Source organism: Neofelis nebulosa, chromosome 8 (assembly GCF_028018385.1).
Source record: "Neofelis nebulosa isolate mNeoNeb1 chromosome 8, mNeoNeb1.pri, whole genome shotgun sequence".
NCBI lineage: Eukaryota > Metazoa > Chordata > Mammalia > Carnivora > Felidae > Neofelis > Neofelis nebulosa.
The window spans coordinates 74,012,498-74,035,068 of record NC_080789.1 but is presented as its reverse complement, the minus strand read 5'-3'; the positions used below and the strand labels follow the sequence as shown (position 1 = coordinate 74,035,068).

General features: G+C 33.6%; 1 protein-coding gene across 5 annotated transcripts in view; it reads left to right on the top strand.

The window, feature by feature from the left end:
• Window positions 1-22,571, top strand: part of CNTN1 (contactin 1) — a 368,724-nt gene that overhangs the window by 149,557 nt on the left and 196,596 nt on the right. The window contains exon 3 of one of the 5 annotated variants that reach the window (XM_058743100.1): window positions 9,201-9,309. The exons of the other annotated variants lie outside the window; for them this stretch is intronic. The gene's annotated coding sequence lies outside the window, so the exon portion shown is untranslated. The remainder of the gene's footprint in view (window positions 1-9,200; window positions 9,310-22,571) is intronic. 5 annotated transcript variants of the gene reach the window in all.

The following is a 22,571-nucleotide window of genomic DNA, read 5'->3' as shown; positions in this document are numbered from 1 at the left end:
ATAAAGATGCCCAAAACAAACACTGACCTCTGCAGTAGCATCTCTCTATTCCTTATTTCCCATCCCTACCAGCCCTGCACTTCTGCTCCAACCTGTCGGAAGTACTTTCACTTCCTTAAAAACTGTGCACTTTGTTTGTCTTGATGCTTTTGCAAATGCTCCTGTTTAATTTTTATGTGGCCACTGATCCTGCTGCTGCATTTCACTCCTCGTAGAGGACACGTGTTGCTGATTGTTGCCACTTACTTGCTGATTGTTGCCACTTACTTGGCCGTACGACTTGTCTATACAACTTGTCCATAGTGGATTATAGATCCCATGTGGATTGAGATCAACTGTGTTATATTTTGTCAGCAGCTGGAATCTCATGAGTCCCCATTATTAGTTTTATTTTGGAATGCTTAAGAAAAAGTTGTCAAATGAATAAAACTCAAACCAATTCACAGCTTTGTTTGAGTTGTGGATCTTGAGGCTACTTGTTATTTAAAGATTTTTAACACTACCATATCATAATTCACTTTAGATTCATCCTAAAAATATTAAGGTCCATATTTACATAAAAATTGGAAAACCTTTCAGATTAAATTTATGATTCTGGATAATTTTGAATAAGATGTCACATTTTATGGGTATTCATATAATTATAATCTAAGTGATATTCTATGAGATCTGATCCTGGGACATTTAAGTACATATTTAAATATTAAAAAAATCTAAATAACAGGATACTAAAATTTATCACTTCATTCCTTTTGCATATACAACATTATTATAATCAATCAGAATGAACTATAGAAATATATTTCTAGGAAATATTTTACATATAGTTTCTCAATTAATGATGTTTACTATTATGCTAAAACTATTGAAAAATCTATATACTGGCTTTTCATTTCATATTGCTATCATAGTTTTCAAACTAAATACAGATGAACTACCACTGATTATTTTGTTCCTTAGGGAAGATATTGGAATGGAAAGGAACTTATTTTGAACTGCAAATACAAATATATACTTTGAAGACAATGGTTATTTTTTCTCATATAAAATTCTCATATTCCACTGTAATTATTCAAGGAATGAAGCAAAAAGAAATTAACAAAAAATGACAAAATTATGGAAAGAAGGAAGTACACAAGGAAGAATCCATTAATTATAGCAAAAATGTTTACACTTTGTCTAAAATGCTACTTTACTGAAGATTTTTTAATTCTTGGAGCAAAATATAGTGTGATATGTACATTAACTTGTTTTCAGGCCAAGGGAATTTGGAATTACTTTAAGTTCTTAAGGTTGACACTCCAGTCATCAAATTTCTTTCTACTTGCATTTCTGATGTAAGGTACTTATGAATTCACAATCAGACAGATCATAGATGGTAATTCTCAAGCTAATATTTCTAAGTTCTGAGCATCATTTTTGAAGGGAACTAATAAATCAATTTTTAGTCAGTATGTATTGAGTACATACTATGATGGATGCTATAGTAGGGATACATATGAGTAAAGGGATGCCAGAAATTTGTGAAACAATTCCTGATCCAAGGAAGCTTGTTATCTGGTTATATAGATTACACACACACACACACACACACACACAAAGCTTAAAATATCATTGAGTTTGGTCAGATCATAAAGGGTTGGTCTGAGTAGAAAGACTAATGAGAGGGGTGCCTGGGTGCCTCAGCTGGTTAAGACTTCAGCTCAGGTCATAATCTCATGGTTTGTGGGTTTGAGCTCCCTTCATCAGACTCTCTGCTGTCAGCACAGAGCCCAGCTGGGATCCTCTGCCTGCCCCCTCCCGCCCCCTTCTCCTCCCTTACTTGCACATGTGCACGCACTTTCTCTCCATCAAAAATAATTAAACATTAAAAAAACAAAAGACTAATGAGAACTATAATGTTCTGGGTTTAAGGATATTTTCATGTTAGGTTGCACAGAACTAGCAAACAAGAAGCTAAGTGTACAAGTGAGTAAGTAGATGCACAACCACTTGCTGAGGCACACCTAAATTTGTGGTTCATCTCTCAGGAGGAGAGAGTCAAAGGAGGATCCTGCTAGGCCACAAAGCAAAAAGCAAGGTCTCAGAATCACTTGTACTCTTGACTGACTAATCACCATTCATATTTCTACCTGCTACCATAAAAGACAATTCCTTGCTAGGAGTAGGTGACATACTAGTGCAAAGACACTAAGGAAGCACTTGGACATGTTAGAGGAAGTAAAAGAAGCTGGAGGATAATGACCCAGGAGAAAGTGTTATGGGATATGCTCTGGGAGTAGATTAGAGCTGAGATAGGTTGAGTCCTACGGGCCTTATAAGATGCCTAATTGAGATGAACCCTCATTGTCTGACTCAAGGGAGGAGAGGAACATGGTTGACCTTTTTTTTTTTTTTTTTTTTTTTTTTTTTTTTTTTTTTAAGATCACTCTAGCAATGCTGTGGAGAGTAGGCCCTAGGGAAGCCAGTTAAGGGGGGATGAGTGGATGAGGATCCTAACAGAGGAAATAGGGCAAAGTATTTAGATTCAGGATATTCTGAAGCTAGATTCTAGAGGACTTGCTAACAGATTGGATATCAAAGGAGAGAAAGAAGTTATCAGTATTTATTTCAATATATTGAAATTTATTTCAGTGTATCAAAATTGAATATGTTATCAATATATTGAAACATTTTATGTAAAGCTTTAAGGTGATGTTTTGCTTTTGACATCACCAAAACAGAATAGAACCAGTTTGGCGAAAATTATTGAGTTTAATGGAGTGAGTCAGACCGACTTGCATCATTCTAAAATAATTGGAATGTTCATCCATTATTTTTATTTGCCTCAAGGTTGTTGTTGGTGGTGATGATTTCAGAGACATTTCAGACATTTTTTTGCCATCCAGGAGGAGTAGAAATTCAGACATACAAAAAGTATGGTTTAGTGACTGATTTCCTGTGTGAAAGGTATTTCTATATTTTACAATATGCATTTATATTTGTTCTTTGTCCATCGCTGATTGCGGTTGGATACTTTTTGAGATGGAATGATGAAAAAATATTTTCAATTTGCTTGGATCCATTTCTTGAAGTTACCTCAGAAATCATCCAGTGTGACTCTTAATTTTACAGATAGTAAAAAATTGAACTAAAAAATGAATTGACAAAAGTCTCACAGGTATTTAATCAGTCAGAACTGGATCACAATCTTGAAATTCCGGTAGTGTCTTGCTGTTGTTATCTTTTGTTTCTTTGTGCTGTCATAATATAGAAAAAATACAATATTTGTTAGTTGCAAATATATTGTAGGTTATGGCTATATCAAGTGTAACAAATCAGTATCAAATAGAAGAACCATTAAATGAATTGGTGTGGATTTCAATAAAGGCTTCCACAATATAATTGGAATGCTGTTTTTATTCTACCTTGAGTATTTTTTATTATGCAGACATCTTGAGAGGTATTAGTAAAATTTATCTGCTATTCATTTGACCTTTAGAAAATAATAATGGTAATTAATAATAATAGTAGTAATAGTTAACGTAGGCACTAGGCATTTTATATGCAGTGTCTTAATGTGTCCTCATAATAGTCTTACGGATGTGGTTCTATTGTCACTTTTTATTTAAAACATTTTTTTTAATGTTTGTTTATTTTTGAAAGAGAGAGAGACAGAGTGTGAGTGGAGGGGGGGGTGGGGCAGAGAGAGAGGGAGACACAGAATCTGTAGCAGACTCCGGGCTCTGAGCTGTCAGCACAGAGCCCAACGTGGGGCTCGAACCCACAAACTGTGAGATCATGACCTGAGCCGAAGTTGGATGCTCAACCGACTGAACCACCCAGGCACCCCTCTATTGTCACTTTTTAACAGAGGCATAAACTTCCTCTGAGGGAAGATAAATTGCCAAGTGTTACTTAACATCTCCATTAGTATATCCTCTTTATTAAATGCAATTTTGATAGAGCTTTCCTTGGTTAAACTTCTCATTATAAGACAAGTATTTTTCTCTACTTTGGTTTGATTCTAAGAACATTTTTCAGATGAAAGCATATAAAACTTAGCAATTTGCCTTTGCTGCTTCCAACTATTCATACTAAATTTTAGTATTTTAGGTCAAAGGGCATTTATTATTGTATGAATTATGTTAACTATCTTTGTGGATTCTAGGATATTTGGCCAAGAATCTTGCTTTAAAAACACAATACAATTTTAAAATATGCCAATGTGTTTTAAAGGCTATGTCTGTACAAAACTAAAACATAAATTTAATCCTTCCAGTTTCTTCAACTCTTTTCAATCCTCTACAAATTGTATCCCAGCTTGACACAGTTGGGCTAAAAACCTGCAATGGTGCCTCATTTGCCCCAAACTAAACACCAACCAATAACTGTCAACCATTGGATATTCACTATGTTCTGGACCTTTGTGTATGTTGCTTCTATTCTTGCCAACCACTCTACTATAGATACAGGAAAATTAGGGTTCAGAGAGAGAAACCTGAAACTCAGGTCTGATTTCACTTTCAATTCTTTCTACTAGGAAATGATGATTGCCAGAAATTTCATCTTCCATTTAGTAAATGTCTGCCATGTTCCAGGCACTATATTTGGTCTGTCTGGATTCAAATCCCAATTCTGCCCCTTTCTAACCATGCTCTTGGGTGCATCACCTAAACTCTCTTAGCCTCAGTTTCTTCTTTTATAAAGTAGGGCAAATAAGATTACTTTATCAGGTTATAAGAAGAAAAAAGTGACTAGGCCATTTAAAGAGTTTAGTACAGAACACAATATATATAGAAAAATAAATTTAGGTTATTATTGTTATTATAAAACACTTCAGATATATATACAAAAGTTAGAAAGATAATAAAAAATCAAAGTACTCACAGTGAAACTGAAAAGATATATAAACACAGTTGGAACACAGATATACCTATCCCTGATTATGTTCACTCCTATCTTCCACAGATGGAGCTATTTTTTAATTTAAATATCCTTCTCATGCCTACTTTCATACATTTACTACATTTACATTTTCTATATATTGTTAAACAATATCTAGAGAAATTTTCAGATTTTAAAATGATGAGGGCAAGTATATATTTTTTGTAACCTACATTTTATGATAATTTATGTTTGCAAAAGTCATTATAATTGATACATAAACTTCTGGCTTTTTAAATTTCACTAAATTTCACGAGTATACAGTATTGTATTTTATGAGTGAAACTGGTTTCTTTCATCCATTCTTTTACTGATGTATATTTAGATGTCTTTACAAACTTTTACAAATTTATATTTATAAATTTTATAAATCATAAAATTATTATTTTATGAATTATAAAATTTTATAAATGTTTAAAAATTTCCATTCTATTTTTATAAATTTCTATAGCAATAATATAATGATGAAATTAGTATAAAATACTTTTTTAGTGTTTATTATGTTTCAGACACTGTTCTAAGTGACTTATGTAAGTAACTGAATCATTTAGTCCCACAATAATTTATAATAAATACTATTATTGTATATAATGTACAGACAAGGAAACTCAGTCAACTTTGCACAGCTAGTACATGGTGTTGCTAGAAATCAATTTGACAATAAGGCTTAAGAATCAGTTTTCTTAACCACATGTCTCTTGGGGCATACACATGAGAGTAGCTCTAAGACAGGAGTCAATCCTGTCTGACCATCTTAATTATCTAGGCACTTAAAAATGATATATGCTGGGGAACCTGGATGGCTCATTTTGTTGAGCGTGTGACTCTTGGTTTCAGCTCAGATTGTGAACTCATGGTTTGTGAGTTCAGGCTCCACATTGGGCTCCACACTGACAGCACAGAGCCCGCTTGGGATTCTCTCTTTCTCTTTCTCTTTCTCTCTCTCTCTCTCTCTCAAAATAAAATAAACTTTAAAAGTATTAAAAAAAATGATGTATGTCAAATTTTCCCTCCAGATCAGTTGACTCAAAGTCTCTGTAGATAGGGTCTATACGTAAATGTCTTTGAATCTTATTATTTTATTTTATTTTATTTTATTTATTTATTTATTTATTTATTTATTTATTTTTTAATATTAAATTTATTGTCAATTGGTTTCCATACAACACCCAGTGCTCATCCCAACAGGTGCCCTCCTCAATACCCATCACCCACCCTCAACTCCCTCCCACCCCCCATCAGCCCTCAGTTTGTTCTCAGTTTATAAGAGTCTGTTATATTTTGGCTCCCTCCCTCTCTAACCTTTTTTATCCTTCCCCTCCCCCATGATCTTCTGTTAGATTTAGCAGGATCCATATAAGAGTGAAAACATATGGTATCTGTCTTTCTCTGTATGACTTATTTCACTTAGCATAACACTCTCCACTTCCATCCACGTTGCTACAAAAGGCCATATTTCATTCTTTCTCATTGCCACGTAGTATTCTGTTGTGTATATAAAGCTACAATTTCTTTATCCATTCGTCAGTTGATGGACATTTAGGCTCTTATTTTAAATTTAACTTTTATTTTGAGGTAATTGCAAATTGACATGCAGTTGTAGAAAACAATATAGAACGATCTCATTTATCCAATTTCCCCAGTGATAATATCTTGTAAAACCATAGTACAATATCACAACCAGGATTGACATTAATAGAGTCAAGACATTTCCATCGCCACAAGGATCCCTCCTATTGTCCGTTTATAGCCACATCCATTTCTCTCCCACCAACTCCCTTCTTAAACCCTGGCAACCATTAATTTATTCTCCATTTCTATAATTTGTCATTTCAAGAATATTATGTAAATAGATTTATAGTATATGTGAATTTTGGTGATTGACTTTTTTCATTTAACATAATTCTGTGAAGATTCATCTAATGTGTTGCATGTGTAAATAGTTTCTTCCTTTTTTTTAATTTTTTTTTTTATTAACGTTTATTTATCTTTGAGACAGAGAGAGACAGAGCATGAACAGGGGAGGGGCAGAGAGAGAGTGAGACACAGAATCTGAAATGGGCTCCAGGCTCTGAGCTGTCAGCACAGAGCCCGACGCGGGGCTTGAACTCACGGACTGTGAGGTCATGACCTGAGCCGAAGTCGGACACTTAACCGACTGAACCACCCAGGCGCCCCATCTTCCTTTTTATTACTAGTGGTGTTTTATGGTATGAATGTACCAGAGTTTGCTTAACAATTCACCTGTAGAAGGACATCTTGAGTGTTTCCAGGTTTTCTGGTTATTATATATAAAACTGCTATAAATATTCATTTTTAAGTTTTCGTTTGAACGTGTGTTTGTATTTCTCTAGGACACATGTCCAGGAATGCAATTGCCGGGTCATCTGGTAGTTGCATGTTTAGTTTTTTAACTTCCAAATGGCCCTGATGTATTTTCAGAGCTCCTCATAATTTGAGCACCATGGTGGTAGGGGTTCTACTTAGGAGGACATAGGGTATATATATTTTCAACATTACTAGATTTTGGCAAACTGGCTTACAAAATCAGGTGATCATTTGTATTCCTATAAGTGAGTGTGTTGTTCTTTCCTCCCCATCACTTAATACTTTAAAAATCTTTAAATGTTTGCAAACTGATGAATGTTTAATGACATTTTATTATGGTTTTATTTTACTTGTCTCTACTTACTAATGAGATTAAGTGTCTTTCTATACATTCATTGACTTTGCAGCTTTCATCTTCTTTAAGTTGCCTGGTCAAAGTCTCTGATCACTTTTCTAAGTATCTTTCTCTTTTGACTTTTTCTTTATTGATTACTATGGCTTCTTTTTCAACATATTCTGGATATGAAAATTTTGGTAGTTATGAGAATTGCAAATCAGTTCCCTTGAGCTCTGGCTTGTTGTTTTACTCTGTTTATGGTAAATTTTGATGAATAGAAGTTTTGTTTTGTTTTAAATATAGCCACATTTATAAACCATTTCCATTTTAATTTGTGCTTTCATTTTTAAAAGAAATTCTTTCCCATTATGAGGTAATAAATATATTTCTATTATTTTCTGGAAGTTTTGAAGTTTGTGTTACAAATTATTATTTTTAAAATTTTTTAAAAAACATTTTATTTATTTTTGAGAGACAGCATGAATGGGGGAGGGGCAGAGAGAAAGGGAGACACAGAATCTGAAGCAGGCTCCAGGCTCTGAGCTGTCAGCACAGAGCCCATGCGGGGCCTGAACCCATGAACCGTGAGATCATGACCTGAGTTAAGTCAGCCGCTTAACTGACTGAGCCATTCAAGATGCCCTACAAACTATTTTCTTTATTAAACTTAGAATTAATGTGAGGGTAGGGTCATCATTGGTTGGATCATCAGGTGTCACAGCCTCCAATTATTAAATAATTGATCCTTCCCTTACTAGTTTCAGAAATATTTCTATCATTTATCTGATCTCCATGTATGGTGGATCTGTTTCTGGACTCTCTCTTTTGATCTACTGACTTATTGTTCCACCCCTCATTGTTGATCCACCCTGCCTTGTTACTATACTTCCTTATTTATTATAACAGAATAAATCATGGATCTGCTGAAGTAAGGACCCCACCTACTTCTTTTATTGTATTGTCTTGACTCTTCTTCTTCTTCTTCTTCTTCTTCTTCTTCTTCTTCTTCTTCTTCTTCTTCTTCTTCTTCTTTTAATTTACATCCAAGTTAATTAGCCTATAGTGCAACAGTGATTTCAGGAGTAGATTATTTAATGCCCCTTACCCATTTAGCCCATCCCCCCTCCCACAATCCCTCTAGTAACCCTCTGTTTGCTCTCCATATTTAAGAGTCTCTTATGTTTTTCCCCCCTCCCTGTTTTTATGTTGTTTTTTTCTTCCCTTCCTTTGCGTTCATCTGTTTTGTATCTTAATGTCCTCATATGGGTGAAGTCATATGATATTTGTCTTTCTCTGACTAATTTATCTTAGTATAATACCCTCTAGTTCCATCCACGTAGTTGCAAATGGCAAAATTTCATTCTTTTTGATTGCCAAGTAATACTCCATTGTATGTGCATACCACACCTTCTTTATCCATTCATCCATCAATGGACATTTGAGCTCTTTCCATATTTTGGCTGTTGGTGATAGTGCTGCTATAAACATTGGGGTGCATGTGCCCCTTCGAAACAGCATACCTGTAACCCTTGGATGAATACCTAGTAGTGCAATTTCTGGGTTGTAGGATAGTTCTAATTTTTTGAAGAACCTCCATACTGTTTTGCAGAGTGGCTGCACCAGTTTGCATTCCCACTAGCAGTGCAAAAGAGATCCTCTTTCTCCGCCTCGCCAACACCTGTTGTTGCCTGAGTTGTTAATGTTAGCCATTCTGACAGGTATGAGGTGGTATCTCATTATGGTTTTGATTTGTATTTCCCTGATGATGAGTGATGTTGAGAGTTTTTTCATGTGTCATTTGGCCATCTGGATGTCTTCTTTGGAGAAGTGTCTATTCATGTCTTTTGCCCATTTCTTCACTGGATTATTTGTTTGGGGTGTTGAGTTTGATATGTTTTTTTATAGATTTTGATACTAACCCTTATCTGATACATCATTTGCAAATATATTCTCTCATTCTGTTGGTTGCCTTTAGTTTTGCTGATTGTTTCCTTCGCTGTGCAGAAGCTTTTTATTTTGATGAGGTCCCAATAGTTCATTTTTGCTTTTGCTTCCCTTGCCTCCGGAGGCACGTTGAGTAAGAAGTTGCTGTGGCCAAGATCAAGGAGGTTTTTGCCTGCTTTCTCCTTGAGGATTTTGATGGCTTCCTGTCTTACATTTAGGTCTTTCATCCACTTTGAGTTTATTTTTGTGTATGGTGTAAGAAAATGGTCCAGGTTCATTCTTCTGCATGTCTCTGTCCAGTTTGCCAGCACAACTTGCTGAAGAGACTGTCTTTATTCCATTGGATATTCTTTCCTGCTTTCACTCTTTGCAGATGACATGATACTCTGTATGGAAAATCCAAAAGATTCCATTAGGAAATGGGTAGGACTGATTCATGAATTCGATAAAGTTGCAGGATATAAAGTCATTGCACAGAAATCAGTTGTATTCCTACACACCAATAATGAAGCAACAGAAAGAGAAATCAAGGAATCAATCCCATTTGCAGTTGCACCAAAAACCATAAAATACCTAGGAATAAATCTAACCAAAGAGGTGAAAAATCTATACACTGAAAACTATAGAAAGCTTGTGAAAGAAACTGAAGAAGACACACACAAAAAAAGGAAAAATATTCCGTGTTACTGGATAGGAAGAACAAATATTGTTAAAATGTCGATACTACCTAAAGGAATCTACATATTCAGTGCTATCCCTATCAAAATAACACCAGCATTCCTCACAGAGCTAGAACAAATAATCCTAAAATTTGTATGGAACCAGGAAAGACCCCAAATAGCCAAAGCAATCTTGAAAAAGAAAACCAAAGCAGGAAGCATCACAATCCCGGACTTCAAGCTATACTACAAAGCTGTAATCATCAAGACAGTATGGTACTGGCACAGAAACAGACACTCAGATCAATGGAACATAATAGAGAACCCAGAAATGGACCCACGCATATATGGTCAACTAATCTTTGACAAAGCAGGAAAGAATATCCAATTGAATATTCTTGACTATCTGCTCTTTAACATAAGTTTTAATATCATCTCACTAAATTCCTTACCAAAAACTTTGGGGATTTTGACTAGAATTGAATTGAATTTATAGATTAATTTGGGAGCAAATTGAAATCTTTAATATATTGAGTTTCCTTATTCTTGGACATTTAATAATAGTTCTTCATTTAATTAGCAATTCTTCAAAGTCTTTTAATAAAGTTACCAATTTTTCTTCAGAAAGGTCTTATACCACTTTTGTGAAACTTTTCCTAAATGTCTAATAGTTTATTGCTAATGTAGATGTTTTAAAAATCACATTTTAATTGTTTTCTGCTTGTTTATAGGACTACAACTGATTTTCAGAATTGATTTTATATGAAGAACATTGCTGTGCTATTTGTTTTAATTTGTAATTTGTGTTTTATATTTTCTGTTTAGACAATCATATTGTCTGTGCATAATGACATTTCTCTTTCCTCCTTCCTAGTCCTTTTATTGTTTTTTTTTTTTTGACCTTGTGGTACACAGCTCAAGTGTAATGTTGAATAGAAGGAGTAGAGGCAGACATCCTGACTTAATCTTGACTTGTAAGGAAATTATGTTGATTTACCAATACCTCTCCCTTTAATCACACTTGGAGGTAAAAACGTCTCTCTTAGGGTAAAAATACATATTTTTTTTATTCTAATGATGACTTTTATCACCAAACTTTTTTTTTTTTTAATTTTGGGTATGAATGTTATTTCTAAGACCTTGGCAAACATGAAATAGCCACAGGTTAAATACTACTAACATGATTTAGTAAAAAGAGAACTTATTGTTTTAAGGTTTTCCAGTTTGTAATGCATACTACAAGTTTAGTAGGATTGATGGCACTATGCATCCATTTTACTAGCTTTGTTTTTTGGATATAACATGTGAGAGAGAAAAAAAATCAAATGCTTAAACACTTTTGTAGTCTTTTAGAACCAAATTAAAAAAAGCATATATTTGTAATGATGTGTTCATTGACTTAAAATCAAAGTAATAGGAATTTGAAGAAAAATGGAAGAAAAAAAATACCCAACAATTTTTAGAGTAACCTGGATATAAAGTTAAGTTTAAACTGTATAGAATGTCATGGAGAAGTTAATTGACTAGCATTGAGTGATGTCAATCCGAGAACAATTTGTCTTCCTTAATAGAAATAGGACTAAACCATCACTGTGGCCGCATTTATTTTTGAAAGTTGTCAGGATATCAGAGCCAACAAAAATATAGCATAGTATTTTAGTAAGGGAAATATAATTAAATCATCACAGAAGTAAAAAAAATAATCGATTATACTTATTCAAATATTTTAATATGTTTATTTGTATACAAAAGCATTTCCTATTATATCTATGTAATGAACATATTGTAGTTATCAGCTTTTCTTTCTCCCACATGCTGCAAAAAGAGATTTCTCTGCTTCCTTAAGACAGAAATATAATTGTATTTGTGTAGGACACATTATCATTTTCTAAAAACTTTGATAGGTGACTTTTGTGATGATATAATTTTCATGAGTTCGGTACATTTATAAAGGAACTGAAAAGTCCAATATGTTTGCCTCTATGCATTGTTTTCTCTAAAATGTAGCCTAGATAAATTTGAACTATTTGTGTGTAATGTTTCAAAACCTAAAACTCAAGGGTGTTTTCATTTTCTATTGCGATGAATCACTTGGTTTTGAGATGCTCTGAAAAGTGAATTTCACCAAAATAATTGTGGATGTGAGCTTTCTTGTTTTGTGACATTCTTATCTGAACAACTTGCCAATTTTCCCTTCAACAGTTCTCACTGTTGCCAATGTACCATTATACCTAGCTTAACACTTATATTTAATTATCCCAATGTGGACTCAGTGAAGGTCAGGGATATTTAGTTGAGGTTTTCTACATCAACGTTTCAAGTTTATACCTTGAGGGTGTTTTTTTTTTGTTTTGTTTCTTTTTTTGTTTGTTTGTTTTTTTGCAATTGCTATTGTGCATTTAGTCACCGTTCTAGGTTAATACCCAAAATGGTATGTTCAATTAAATAGACTCATGATTGATTAATAAATGCACCCACAACATCTTGCAGTGATTTTTAAATCACCTTTAATAGAACATTGGTTTTTATTCTAGAAGTTTTTTTGTGAAAGAATCAAAGTAAGAAACCTAAACATATTAAAAAATGTTTCTGCTCAAAAGAACAGATCATCTTAATCTTCAGGAGCTAGACATGCTTAATGCATTTTCTATGTGTTAATTAGATTTGTCTACACTATTTATCTTCCTATGAGATGTTTTGGATTAATTTTTGAACTCTATGCGGAATTAATACTATTATGGAAATAAAATCAACATAACTGGGGAGTCTGAAGGGCAATGAGGTCAGATCTCCCTTCCTTGGTTTATTAAGAGATTGATTAGTAAGTAAGCTGTGCCTTGGAGGTGGCTCATTTGCAGGAGCTAAATCAATGTCATGGTTTTCCAAGTTGAGATTTTGAAGCACTATGATGACCTTAATTACACATATAAAATCATTTATGCACAGCATGGTTTGCTCTTTCCGTATAGAATATTCATCAGTATCTCTTTTGGAAGAGTACTCATCTAATCAGTGTTTTATTTACTACCTCTCTAGACGATTTCCCTGTATCCCTTCTACAATGAGGAAAATCCATTTCTTTGGTATATTTTCTCTAGAATCCCTCAGCTTAGTGAGAAAATTCTGAGAAAACAACAAAAATTTGGCTGCTTGAAGAAATACCCAGACACAGGATTCCCAAGAAGAAGAAATAAATCAAAACATTATAAACTGCACTCAGAGTTGTCCTCTTTTTCTCTCTCTTTTCTCTACATGTTATGCAAAATGAGTCAAGTGTCAGAGATTAGAAACAAGAGAAGGAAAATCAGAAAAGAAGTGAGAAGATTAGAATTGAAGAAGGGACTGGTATTATTACCACAGAAAAGCAAGACATTTGTGCCGGGAAACAGGGAAGGAAATTGAAAAACTAACTAGAGACTGGAAAAAGAAAATCCTCTCAGTCTTGTTCTTGATTTCCTATGCATACAAGTAAAATGCAGTCTGCTATAATAATAGAGAAGCAGAGAATCATAGAGATACAGAAGTTTTTCATCATAATCAATCCTATGTATATTGTGACTTGAGTGCAACTGTATTTCATAGTTTGTTGGTGGTTTGTTGTACATTTTAAAGGTTTGTAACAAGAAAAAAAAATAGTTAACTCTTTAGAAGCAAGAAATTATTAGTGATAATTGTACACTATTCGCAAATAAATAACATTATTGAGTAAGCTGAATACAAATTGTAAAAATATCTGCAATAATACTTGTGCTTCAGGGAGTTTGGTGCTGATTGCTGTAAGGAATACAAAGTATTGTAATACAAAGTGTTCTTTTTAGGAGCAGTTTACTTGGTATGATAAATATTCATAAACAACATATTATACAATAGAGAAATTAGAATAGCAGTAAAGGAAAGGCTAATTAGGTGATACATATTAAGATTTTGTATTCATTCATTTAGCAACTATTTGTTGAGTATTAGGAAATCTAGAATGAAGTAGATATTAGAGGTTGAAAGATCATTGTCAATTTTGATTTAGGAAGTTTTTTTAGGAAGAGGCTTCTTTTTTGCTGAGTTTCTATGGATAGGTAGATTTGAATAGGTAGTAGGAGAGCATTCTTTCCTAAGTAGGATCAAATACATTTACTAAGTAAAGCAAAGCCATTAAGTTTCAGGGTATAGTACTGGTAAATCACTTGGCTGGACTGTAGGGTACAAACAGATTTTTGTTTAAATGAGATAGAAGTAGGGGTGCCTGGGTGGCTCAGTCAGTTAAGCATCTGACTTCAGCTCAGGTCATGATCTCCCAGTTTGTGGGGTCAAGCCCTGCATGGGGCTCTGTTCTGACAGCTCAGAGCCTGGAGCCTGCTTTGGATTTCTTGTCTCCCTCTCTCTCTCTTCCCCTTCCCTCTTTGTGCTCTGTCTCTCTCTCTCTCTCAAAAATAAATAAATAATTAAAAAAAAACATTTTTTAAATGAGATACAAGTGAAAGTTTTGGAAAAGACACATTTTAGTCACTAGCCAGAATATTTGTATTGGTGTTATGGGCAAAAAAGAATTTACTTTTAAGCAAATAAATGACATAATGAAAGACTGTGCATTGTGTAATACTCCTTTGCTGATAATTGTCAGGTAACCAAACTATAGCTGACTGAAGAAAGAAAGGACTTGTACATATCACGGAAAAGTTTAGAGGTAAATTGGGTTTCAGAAACATGCTGGGGATACAGATGATATAATAAGGAATTGGTTTTTATCTTTCTCTTAACTCTGTTTTAAATCTCAAGCTCCATATGGTACTTTCCTTCAGTTTTAGGCTTACATCCTCCTAGGATTAAGTCCAGAATAAAAGAGACAGAAATTCTGTTGACTCCTGAATAAAGTTACTGTATTTTATGCTTGAAATTTCTAGAGTCACAAACTCATCTCTGAGCCAATTACTGTGGCTAAACGAATGGAATTATACAGATTTGCCAGGTGTGGATCATAAGCCTATCCCTGAACCATAACTCGTATGGATAAAATAATTCAATAATTTAATATTATGACTGGCTGGGCATTGAACACTCATATCATTCCCTACAACCAGATAAATAAGAATTGAGGATGGGTTGTTTCCTAGAGGAATTTTTTTTATATTATGGAGAGAGAGGCAGAGACAGGGAGACAAAGCCAGAGGGAGAGGGAGAGGGAGAGAGAGGGATGGAGAGAACCAAGTGCGATTTGGATTTTAGAGGCTGAAATCAACCCAAGTGTTTACTTCAGGTTGCTGTATGATAGCAGTATGTAAAATGGGTTGGAAGAAAGAAAGCCTGGAGATAGGAACACGAAATACTATTGCTTTAAATTATATGAATATGATCTATATATGTTGAAATGGAAACAGTGACCTTAAAGTGCAAAATTTTTCAAGGTTGACTTAGTAGAACTTGATGATTAATTAGCTATTGTTGTTGGTGATGATGATGAGGAGGAGGAGGAGGAAGAGGAGGAGGAGCTTGGTGATCCATTAATATTCCAATATTAGGTATTTTCATAGTTATACATGATGTAGAGTTATAATATGGCCCAGAGATTCCCAGACTTTTTCAAATTACATCACAATTAATATCTCAGTTATTTTTATTCATGGCACCCCTACACCAAAATAAATACCTAAGAGATCTGTTTAATAAATACTTAAATCTATGAAATAATGTGGATGGGTTTCATTTAAAAATTTTTAAACACCCTATGAGACCCCTATTTTGTAAACTGTGGCTATAGCCATTTTCTTAGAAAAATGGGCCATTACTTTTTGAGAGTAATCAGGAAATCAAAAACAGATAACATGAGTTTCACAGACATTTGTTTGGTAGCCTTGCGTATAAAATATTACCATACTCATACAGATCTTGACTAGATGATTACTGTATACAATTTTGTCCAAATTTTGCCCAATTTGAGTTCTGATTAATGGAATCTGATTAGAAAGTAAAATTTGAGAAAACTAATTTCACGTATCAGGCATTTATAGTTGGGGAAAATTTGACTTGTTTTCTGTATATTCAGGTTAGACAATTTGCCCCCTTTGCACAACGTGATTTGGTTTTGGATATATGAAATGATTTTATATCATTTATAACTTACTGTGAATGATCAGAAAATCATTTTTTGTGGGGAAGAGAGAGACAAAAGTTAGGAGAATTGAACCTTTTTAAAATGGGCGATAGATGGTGAGAGAAAGGACACAAGGGCAGGAAAGATACATAGAAGTGGAGCAAAGATAACCTAAGATAAATTTGGATCACTTCTTAATTTTCCAAGATTTAACCTTGATTATGATTGGATAAGTCAACGAAAGAGCTAAGTAAGTATCTGGCAAATAGGCATACCAATAAATATTTAGAGAACAGCTGAACTAACAAGCATTTTGAAATACTTTAAATTCTGTTAGTGATTCATTCTGATTATTTAGACACATGGGTTAAATAAATCTTATTAATATATTTGTGCCTTTTCTTAATTTGATTCCAAGACTGTTACATACGAGAAGAAACATGTCATTAACAATAATAAAAGTAGACATTTATAAAGCTGTGAAGAGTGAAAATAAACGGTATATGTCCTAGAGTATTTTTGCTTTCTGACTCAATCTCCCAGAGAATTCTTTGTAGACTGACTGGAATGTGCAACACAGAAAACTGAGTGATATGAACACTATTTATTCTAGATTTTCTCTCTTGTAGGACCAGAGGTACTAGTCCTTTCAGAGGACACAATCATATCTGGACCTCTTTCACCTGTTGCTCACCCTTTATACTTCATGGTGTGTTAGAGCTTAAAATTGTATTCCATCTTTAATAAACCCATGTGATATACACACCCTTCTGAAGGAAATATAAATATCAACACACATGAACACATAATCTCTTTATAAAATGATTTGAATTCAGCATAATAAATATGTAGTAAAAGTAAAATATTTTATAGTAAAATAAAGACATTCTAAAAGGTTTTGACTTTTCATTTTGGGTTCTATATGGTTTATTTGAAATTTACCTTTCAATCATAGAAAATATGTATAAATTAATATATTTAAGATAGGCCTGAAGATAATATTTTATTAATTTATTCCACAAACTTTAGTTACCACTTACTACACCACTTCCTTCATACGTACAACACTACAGTATGAGGGAAACAAAAACTGATACTGCAGATCCTGTAACGATGCAATGGTTTTCAACTCAGGACATATGTTAGCATCACCTGATGAGCTTTTTTTTTTTTTTTTTTTTTTTTTTTTTAATTTTTCTAATGTTTATTTGTTCTTGAGACAGAGACAGAGTGCGAACAGGGGAGGGGCAGAGAGAGAGAGGGAGACACAGAATCTGAAACAGGCTCCAGGCTCTGAGCTGTCAGCACAGAGCCTGACGCGGGGCTCGAACTCACGGACCGTGAGATCATGACCTGAGGCGAAGTCGGACGCTCAACCGACTGAGCCACCCAGGTGCCCCAGTGATGAGCTTTTAATCATCACTCAAGACAGAATAACTGAGGTTTTCAACCAGGACGTGGGCATGTTTTAAAAAAGTCCCAGATAGTTGGGTCGCCTGGGTGGCTCAGTTGGTTAAGTGTCCAACTTCAGCTTAGTGAGTTTGAGCCTCGCATCAGGCTCTGCATTGACACCTCAGAGCCTGGAGCCTGGTTCAGATTCTGTGTCTCCCTCTCATTCTGTGTTTCTCCCCCACTTGGGCTCTCTCTTTCTCTCTCTTTCTCCAAAGTAAGTAAATGAACATTATTTTTTTTTTTAAAGAGTCCTGAGTATTTCTAATTTTCATTCAAGGTAGTGTATGATCTAATGAGAAGCCTGCTCTTTTAAGTTAAAGGTATTCCTTAGATTCAGTTGCTAATTATTTCTGGTCTTGAGAAAATAAGGATGATATAGTTATGGTATCTGTTGTTTTTCAATCCAGATCCTTGACAGTTAGTTAACAGTATTACTGAAATCATATGACTGAAAAAATTCAAATATATTTTTCCCTGTTTAAAGCATAGGCATCCAAAGTGAATAAGAGATTTCTAGTGATTATGGAATTGATAATGCTTTTCTCACTTTGCAACTGTCTGCTGGTCCAATTTTCATTGTTTATTCACAGGATAATAGAGACGTTTTTAAGCATTTTCCATAGATACGAGTGATTGATATTAAAGAAGACTCTGGCTTCAAGGAAGTTTCTAGGAAACGCAATTCGAAGATGAAATTCCCTACAGAGCAATCTTCCATCCTGCAACAAACAAGTGCAGTGGTAGCATGTTCTGATGTAGAAAATGGAAAAATAATCTAGTAAAGCTATACCCAGAGGGAATCTGTTATTGGTTTACTTAAATAGCTTCATTTTTGAAATAGTTTTTATTTATGTTGCACTGAACTTCCACATAATTTGTTATTTATTTGGGCAAAGATAACATTGTAAGCATATAATGATATTTTGTCAAAATAGTCACTTTTAAAAGAAATACACATAAACATAAAAATAAACTCATGGAGAGTGTTAATGCTAAGTGAAATAAGTCATACAGAGAAAGACAGATACCGAATGTTTTCACTGTTATGTGGATCCTGAGAAACTTAACAGAAGACCATGGGGGAGGGGAAGGAAAAAAAACAGTTAGGGAGGGAGCCAAACCATAAGAGACTCTTAAAAACTGAGAATAAACTGAGGGTTGATGGGGGGTGGGAGAGAGGGGAGGGTGGGTGATGGGTATTGAGGAGGGCACCTGTTGGCATGAGCACTGGGTGTTGTATGGAAACCAATTTGACAACAAATTTCATATTAAAAAAAAATAAAATAAATGAACTCATGTTAATTTTAGCTTTAATAATTTTTTGACTATTAATGTATCCTTTATCACAGGAAAATTTGGATTGTAGAAAATATAAAGCAAATAATAGAGATCACCCATACTGCCACACAGAAATAACCATATTTTGGTATTATTACTTCATATTTATTCTAAATACTCAGTAATGCTAGCTAAATGTTTTTACAGTTTTTTTTAAGTTATGAAATTCCCTGATTTCTGCAGATAAATTAGTTTTATCCATTTATATTTATTATAATTTATTATGTATCCTGATGTATTTCTAAAATTTTGTTTTATTTCTTTACTTTCAATACTATTTCTCTTTCTTCTCCCTTCTATTCAGTTGAGAATCTTTTGTATACCTTGCATTTTTGAAATCATAATCTATTATATTTAGTGCTGCTTTTTACATAATAGTATAGTATGAGATTTTGTGATTCTGATTCTGATTATTATGATGCATAATTTTAAGTCCTGCCTGATATTTTACCATCTTGCTGTAGTAAAATAGAAATATCTCCAGTTATTTCACTAGAATAGATTTCTTTAAAAGCCCTTAATGCATATTACTGAATTATTTTCTCAAAAGATTGTCTTGGTTACTGCTGCTTGCAGCAAAATGAGAAAATATTAATCATTGCATCCATGCCAACAATGAGTATTATTAATTTTAATGCTGTGAAAATTTGATCAGGTAAAATATACATAGCGTTTTTTAAAACTTGCATTTTTTTTAGTCTTTGAAGTTTATTTATTTATTTTGAAAGAGAAAGAGACAGAGCGAGTGACCATGAGCAGGGGAAGGACAGAGAGAGAGGGGGAGAGAGAAAGAGAATCCCAAGCAGGTTCTGCACTGCCACCACAGAGTCTGATGTGGGCCTTGAACTCATAAACTATGAGATCATCACTTAAGCCAAAATCCGGAATTGGACACTTAACCAACTGATCCACCCAGGCACCCGTTTTGGTTTATTTTTTAATCATTCATATTTTTCCTTCATATAAGTATCTAACCATGTTTTTCATAAATGGATCTATTGTAATCTTAATAATTTTTCATATCTTTTGCTGTGAGCTCCATATAGCTGTGTCTGTAATCTTTTTGAAGCTTTCCCTCAGTTTATATTTTCAAATTCCCCTCTGCATTTTCTTTTATTCAGAGATTGATATATGCTTTTCCTTTTTCTATTAGTTTGTTCTTCAGTGGGTTTGATTTTTACATTACGTTTCAACCTGTAATTTGTCTGAGTTTATTTTGGTGTATGAAGTGAGACTGGAGTGTTTATTTAGTTTTCCAACTGTCTAATTGCTTCAGTGTCCTCTATGAAATTACATTTATATTTTTATCTGTTAGCATTTTGACAAATGGAAAATATATGCATTGTAAGCGTAAGCCTGGGGTCAGATCTCAGCTCCCGCACACAATACCACCACCATCTTCCGCATCTATGTGCCTGAGTTTGTCAAAGAGTCTGTATCATAGGGTAATTGTGAGGGGTAAATGAAATAATATATCTAAGGTATATGGCACATAGCAAATGCCCAGGAAATGTTACCTATTATTGAATCTTTTTATCTTGGAAGAGCATCACACTTTTATAGATGGAGATTACTTTTATAGTTTTCTATCTGTTGGGATTTTCTCATTTTATTAGCTTTGGGAGACAATTTGGCATAGTATTTAAGCATATGAACTCTAGAGCTGAACTGCCTGCAGGTAAATCCCAACATCCAAACTAATTAATTATATGACCTTGGATAATTGCTTTACATATTTGTTTTTTTTTTTTTTAATTTCTCTATCTATAAAACTGAGATATGTATAGCATTTGCCTCAGAGATTTACTGTGAGGATTCTATGAGGATTAAATATATGTAAAGTAGTTAGTGGTAAATGTGTTGCTAGCATGAACTATTACTTGTCTCAAAATGTTCTTAATGTCCTTTTCATCCATTTTTATCCTCTAGTGAAATTGAGATCTATTCTGTCAAGTTTAGAGAAATCCCATTTCTATTTTGATTACAAGTACATTGTTTTGTAAAAGCAATTATAATATTGAGTCTTCTTACTAAGGGAAAAGATGTATTTCTCCAATTTTTCAACACTGCTTCTACATCTATCAGTAAACAATTACAGTTTTTTTCTTCACACTATTTTTTAAGAATCCTATTAGAAGGGTTCCTGGGTAGCTCAGTCAGTTGAGTGGTGGATCAAGTTTTAGATCATGTCATGACCTCACGGTTTGTGGGTTTGAGCTCTGCATTGGGCTCTGCGCTGACAGTATGGAGTCTGCTTGGGATTCTCTCTCTCTCCCTCTCTCTCTCTGCCCCTCCCCTGCTCATTCATGTTCTTTCTCTCTCTCTCAAAATAAATAAATAAACTTTTAAAACAAATTTTAAAAAGTACTACTAAATAATTATGTTTGTTAATATTATAAATATTTTATATTAAATACTTAAATAAATATTTTTCTTATTTTCAAATATTTATCATTAGTACTCAAGAAAACCATTGTTTGGTTTATATTTATCTTCTTTGTAGCCACTTTGCTCTTAATTCTAGTATTTTATTTAAATCCATTTCTTTCCTATTCTTGTATATAATCACATAGTATGCAAATAATAGTTTCGCCTCTTTTCTAATTGTTTAAAATCTGAGTTTTACTAAATTTTGAACTCTATTTGGGTAAGCTTCCATAATAATGCTAAATTCATGTGTTTAACAAATATTCAGTGGGTGGTTTCCATGTTTCAGGTTCTGTGGAAAGAACTTGGGATAAACCAACCGACAGCATAGCCATGGGTCCTTTTCTTAGAGAACTTTAAAACTAGCCTCATGGTTTTAACATAGTATATATCAAATGTTGTGTGTGGGTTTGCATTATTTGTGGAAGATGTTAGATAGGTTTCATTAGATTATCAAAAACAGTTTATCACCACAAAAGCTTGAGAACCATTAGTCCTAATTTATGATGACAAATTTAAGCCTTATTTGTATTCTGAATAATTTTACTTCATAATGATTTAAATGTTCTTATTCCCTATTATAGATTTTTTATATTTGAAAGCAACTATGGTAGTATTATCAGTTTCCTTAATATATTCATATTTTAAAAATTATCCACATTCTGAAAAATCAGTTACTAATTTTTCATAGAAATCTGTTAAAATAATATACACATTATAAAAAGGACTCTTTAGAGATACATTAGTTTAAACTTTAAAAAGTAATATTTTGAGTATTAAAAATCAACACTGAAAGGCAATTCAAGTCACAGATTTTTCATCCCTGGTTTCTAAGGAAAAGGAATAAACTGGGGTATGGTTTGCAATCTTAACTTATGGTTATTTGTTCCAGACTAAAGATTAGGGGTTTAAAGAAATGTGCTTAAGTGAAAAGTAAACAAATAGGCTTGTCTGTGTTTATTTGTTTTTTTTTCTTTTGCCAGTAATTATTCTTTACACATTTCTATTACCTGATTGCTAGGGAAGACAGCAGGACTTTCTCCAGGTTTGATGTAGTGACTATGGGAACACTTTATTG